This window comes from Myxocyprinus asiaticus, chromosome 21 (genome assembly GCF_019703515.2).
Source record: "Myxocyprinus asiaticus isolate MX2 ecotype Aquarium Trade chromosome 21, UBuf_Myxa_2, whole genome shotgun sequence".
Taxonomy (NCBI): Eukaryota; Metazoa; Chordata; class Actinopteri; order Cypriniformes; family Catostomidae; genus Myxocyprinus; species Myxocyprinus asiaticus.
The window spans coordinates 33538717-33544716 of NC_059364.1; positions in this window are offsets into that span (position 1 = coordinate 33538717).

Sequence of the window (6000 nt, forward strand, 5' to 3'; positions counted from 1 at the left end):
TTTGATGCCAACCCAGATGTGTATGACTTTCTTTCTTCTGCAGAACACAAATTAAGATTTTTTTTGTTGTAATTTGTGTCTTCTTAAAGGAACAGTTCACCCAAAAATGAAAATTCTCTCAATGTTCACTTACCCTGATGCCATCCCAGATGTGTTTGACTGTCTTTTTTCAGCAGAACACAAATGAAGATTTTTTAGAAGATAGAGCTCTGTCAGGTCCTTATAATGCAAGCACATGAGTGCCAGCACTTTTAAGGTCCATAATTCATACGACTCCAGTCGATCAATTAATGTCTTCTGAAGCGAATAAGCAAAGTGACATTTTTTGGTGAACTTTTCCTTTTAGCGATCTAATCGATTATGGGTGAGAACGGACCAAAATATAACTCCTTTTTCACTGTACATCTTGCCATTGCAGTTTCTAGGCACAATCATAATTTCAAACTTGATTACACTTCGCACTAGCAAGTGTAATCTAGCTTGAAATCATGATCGCCAAGGAGACTGCAGATGTTAAGATATAAGTGAAAATTACATTTTGGTCAGTTCTCACCCAAAACCACTTGGATTGCTTCAGAAGACATGGATTAAACCACTGGAGTCGTATTGATGACTTTCATGCTGCCTTTATGTGTTTTTTGAAGCTTAAAAGTTCTGGTCACCATTCACTTGCATTCTGAGGACCTACAGAGCTGAGATATTCTTATAAAAATATTTGTTTGTGTTCTGCAGAAGAAAGAAATTCATACACATCTGGGATGGCATGTTGGTGGGTAAATGATGAGAAAATTGGGTGAACTATTCCTTTAACATTAGTTAAAGCATTATGAGCTAACATGAACCAACAATAAATAATTTTTATTTTTATAAATTAATATTAACCAAGATTAATAAATGCTGTAATATTAGATTGTTTAATTGTTAGTTCATGATACCTGATGTGTCAACTCATCAACCTAGTCTCATAGATTGAACGTTACTATAACTATTTTTGCAAACTGAGTTTTACGTGTTCGCAGTTTCCTGGTAAAATGAACACTAGAGATGCTACAACTGTGTGTTTTATTCACTTACACACAAATCACGTATAGTGGCTGATTATGACTTTAATAACACTTATTTCTCACACTATTACTCACACACAGCTATGTTATGATTGCATGAAACACTTTTACTATACTGCATCATTTGAAAAACTATACATTTTAACACTTGTATTTAGACTCACCAATATTTACACACATATTCCAATGTGATTAGCTTTCGTGGTAGCTCACCTGATAGGGAGTGTTGGGCTTTGGACTCAGAAAACCGCAGCTCAAGACCAGTCAAGCACGCAAGCTGACATGTGGTTAGGTTTAGTTATATATAGTGGTTAAGTTATAGGTTAGGCAGGTACGTTTTACTTATTAAAACCTCCATCTAATATTCACCTTAAAAACCTTGTCTGATTACGACACCATTTCACTCACTTTTGACACCCCTCGTTGGACAGTTCACTGGGAAACTGCAGCCTAATGTGTAATAAGGCACGTAAATTTGTTTTGCAAAAATGTTGCCACGGTCACATAATGTTAATGAGACTAGGCTGCAACTAATGTAAATGAGTGGAACCTTATTGTAAAGTTTTACCATTCTGTTTGGTAAAGCTAGGGCTCAGAAATTTAACACTTCAACATTTAAAAGGTTTAGGCCACCCTTAATCGAAGGAATTCATATTTCTGTAGCTTATCAAGATTATTTGTTCCTATAGTTCAACTGAAGGAGTTTGGCACATGTTCATTTCCCAGGGAATACACACACTGATGTTATATATACCTTGAATGCACAATAAGTCGCTTTGGATAAAAGCATCTGCCAAATGCATAAATGTAACTACCAGTAGGTATTATTATAATGTTTTATTATCATATGTTTTCTGCTGATTATTATGCTCACGTACAAAAATTAGTTTCCCTGATACATTAAATTAGTCTTGATAATTAACATGCGTTTTAATCCTTCCGATCACCAACCCAGCACTTTTCAATATAGTAAATGAATGTAACATATCATGCAGTGTCATCTACAGACTATGATCAGTGTAAACATTTATAAATGAATGGAGGACACCATTCCATCTAACCAACTACTCACCAATGTGTACAGCAACTCCATCCTCCACTCCTTCATTGAGTCCAACTTATAAACTCAGCAAAAAAAGAAACTTCTCTTTTTCAGGACAATGTATTTTAAAGATAATTTTGTAAAAATCCAAATAACTTTACAGATCTTTATTGTAAAGGGTTTAAACAATGTTTTCCATGCTTGTTCAATGAACCATAAACAATTAATGAACATGCAACTGTGGAATGGTCATTAAGACACTAACAGCTTACAGACGGTATGGCAATTAAGACCTTTCTACTGACTCTGAAAAACACCAAAGGAAAGATGCCCAGGGTCTCTGCTCATCTGCGTGAATGTGCCTTAGGCATGCTGCATGGAGGCATGAGGACTGCAGATGTGGCCAGGGCAATAAATTGCAATGTCCGTACTGTGAGATGCCTAAGACAGCGCTACAGGGAGAAAGGAAGGACAGTCGATCGTCCTCGCAGTGGCAGAACAGGTGTAACAACACCTGCACAGGATCGGTACATCCGAATATCACACTTGTGGGACAGGAACAGGATGACAACAACAACTGCCTGAGACACACCAGGAACACACAATCCCTCCATTAGTGCTCAGACTGTCCGCAATAGGCTGAGAGAGGCTGTTGTAAGGCAGGTCCTTACCAGACATCACTGGCAACAACATCGCCTATGGGCACAAATCCACCTTTGCTGGACCAGACAGGACTGGCAGAAAGTGCTCTTCACTGATGAGTCATGGTTTTGTCTCAACAGGGGTGATGGTCAGACTCGCATTTATCGTTGAAGGAATGAGCATTACACCGAGGCCTGTACTCTTGAACGGGACAGATTTGGAGGTGGAGGACCCGTCACGGTCTGGGGTGGTGTGTCGCAGTATCATCGGACTGAGCTTGTTGTCATTGCAGGTAATCTCAATGCTGTGCGTTACAGGGAAGACATCCTCCTCCTTCATGTGGTACCCTTCCTGCAGGCTCATCCTGACATGACCCTCCAGCATGATAATGCCACCAGCCATCTGCTTGTTCTGTGTGTGATTTCCTGCAAGACAGGAATGTCAGTGTTCTCCCATGGCCAGCGAAGAGCCCGGATCTCAATCCCATTGAGCACGTCTGGGACCTGTTGGATCCAGGGTGAGGGCTAGGGCCATTCCCCCAGAAATGTCTGGGAACTTGCAGGTGCCTTGGTGGAAGAGTGGGGTAACATCTCACAGCTAGAACTGGCAAATCTGGTGCAGTCCATGAGGAGAAGATGTACTGCAATACTTAATGCAGCTGGTGGCCACACCAGATACTGACTGTTACTTTTTATTTTGACCCCCCCACCCCCCCATTTTTCAGGGACACATTATTCCATTTCTGTTAGTCACATGTCTGTGAAACCTGTTCAGTTTATGTCTTAGTTGTTGAATCTTTTTATGTTCATACAAATATTTACAAGTTTGCTTTTTTTTTTGCTGAGTTTATATGATCCTGTTGTTCAGTCTTTAACTTATATATATTTTGAAAAATTGGCGAAAGTCTTTTTTCACCTGATGCGTCAACTGCATTACAAGCAGGTTTGATGATGCACTAACATGATACTGAAAGCTAATTGACTTTAAATGTTATCTCTGATAATTATTGTTTGTTAATGCGGATGGAGGCAATGAAGTTTGCCTCCATTTTGGCTTTTTCGGGAGCATTTCAGGCAGAAGCAGGTGCCTTTGCATCATTAGAATATCTATTTTGATTGGTCAGTTTACTAACAAGGGAAGCTTTTATGCTATCAGCCTCTGGCATTTATACAGTTATTGAAACTCAACTGGGCTGCCATGCATGAAAGGAAAAAATATAGGCATCTACGTTATGCACATTGAGTTGGTAAATTGATTAAAACAACTGTTCATTTTATTACTTTAGTTAAATTAATTTTGAATACTTTGGAGGTGGGGGCATGGTGGAGCATTCGTCTGGAGAGAGAGAAGCGGTAAGGGTGCACACACCTGAGCACAATATGTCTAACACCTGTTTCTGATTGCAGTGAGCAATGGCGAGAGTGATATAAGGAGGAACCACGCCAGAGACTCGGAGAGAGTGAGCTAGCACACACATGCCCTGACTGTGTTCTGTTTAAGTGAATGTGTTCAAGGAAATAAAGGATTACCTGTTTGAGTTAAAGTCATGTTTCCCATTTCCTCCTCGTCTCAATGGGCACTCCGTCTCATCCCACTGTTGTCCAGGGAAGCCCAGCTCGTGGCGCAACAACTACCGGCAGTTGGAGTCGTGGGGAACCTGGGTATTTCTGGGACCAATGCACTGTGATGAATGTGGGAACATTGGTCCAGGTCCCCGACACTCCGCGGGCTGCCCCCGATTGAGCCGGAGCATACAGAATACCTGTGAGTGTCAGGGGAAGTACATATCGAGCCTTGCTGGATACTGGCTGTAATCAGACCACTATCCAACAATGTTTGGTTCAAGACTAGGCTTTGGGCACAAATAAAAGGGTGAAGGTGCAGTGTGTGCATGGGGATATTCACAATTACCCTGTAGTGACACTCATTATTAAATATCAGGGGCAGAAGCATAGAGTGGAGGTTGCGGTTAGTTCCCGCCTCACCCATCCACTAATTCTGGGGACTAATTGGCCAAAATATGAAACGCTATTAAAAGGAATATGTGTGGATGGGTCCTGCGAGGAAGTTATTAGATGTGGGATGTGCGATGTGATGGCTGGGGAGCAAAGCCAGGGCCATCTACATCAGTCTAGGCTTCCACAGCCCTTAGAGGATTCCCTGCAGGGGATTTCCCTCTGGAGCAGACACGAGACGAAACCCTGAGACATGCCTTCGACCAAGTGAGAGTAATTGATGGTCAATGCCCTCAGCCAGACATTGAACTCTCATACCCATATTTTTCTATTATAAATGATCAGTTGTATCTAGTGACACAGGACGCTCAGACAAAAGAAGATACAACCCAGTTGTTAATACCGAAGAGTCGTCGGGAAATGTTATTCCAGATGGCTCATCATAATCTGATGGCGGGTCACTTAGGGTGAGAAAAAACATTAAACCGTCTAATGGCCCATTTCTATTGGCCAGGCATTCACAGAGATGTTCGCAGGTGGTGTGCGGCATGCCGTGAATGTCAGCTGGTGAATCCGCCGGCCACCCCAAGAGCAACTTTCCACCCAATTCTTTTGGTCGAGGTCCCCTTTGAAAGAATTGGCATGGACCTCATCGCGCCATTAGAATGGACGGCACATGGGCATCGCTTTGTATTAGTTCTGGTAGACTATACAATGCAATATCCAGAAGCAGTGCCCCTGCGCAACATCTCAGCATGTAGTGTTGCAGAGGCACTCTTCAGAATCATCTCCCAAGTGGGGATTCCGAAAGAATTCCTCACTGATCAGGGCACTACAATTATCATGAACACTACGTGAACTGTACGAATTATTGGGTATTAAATCGATTCGCACCAGTGTTTACCACCCACAAATAAATGGGTTGGTGGTACGGTTTAATAAAACCCTGAAGAATATGATTCGTAAATTCGTACACGAGGATGCTAGAAATTGGGATCAAATCCCTATTATTTGCAGTGTGAGAGGTCCCACAAGCCTCCACAGGGTTTTCCCCATTAGAGCTGCTGTATGGGCGGCGACTGTGTGGCGTGCTCTACGTCATATGGGAAGCTTGGGAGGAGGAACAACAGTCCATTGACTAAAGTGCTGTACATTTTAAGAACCACATACAAAAACACACATAACCATAAAACATAACAATAAAACTACTAACTGCACAGCGTAAAATAAAATAATATAAAGCCCCAAGATGGAAATAGATGCAACCAGTCATAATTACCCTGCCGCATCAAATGCT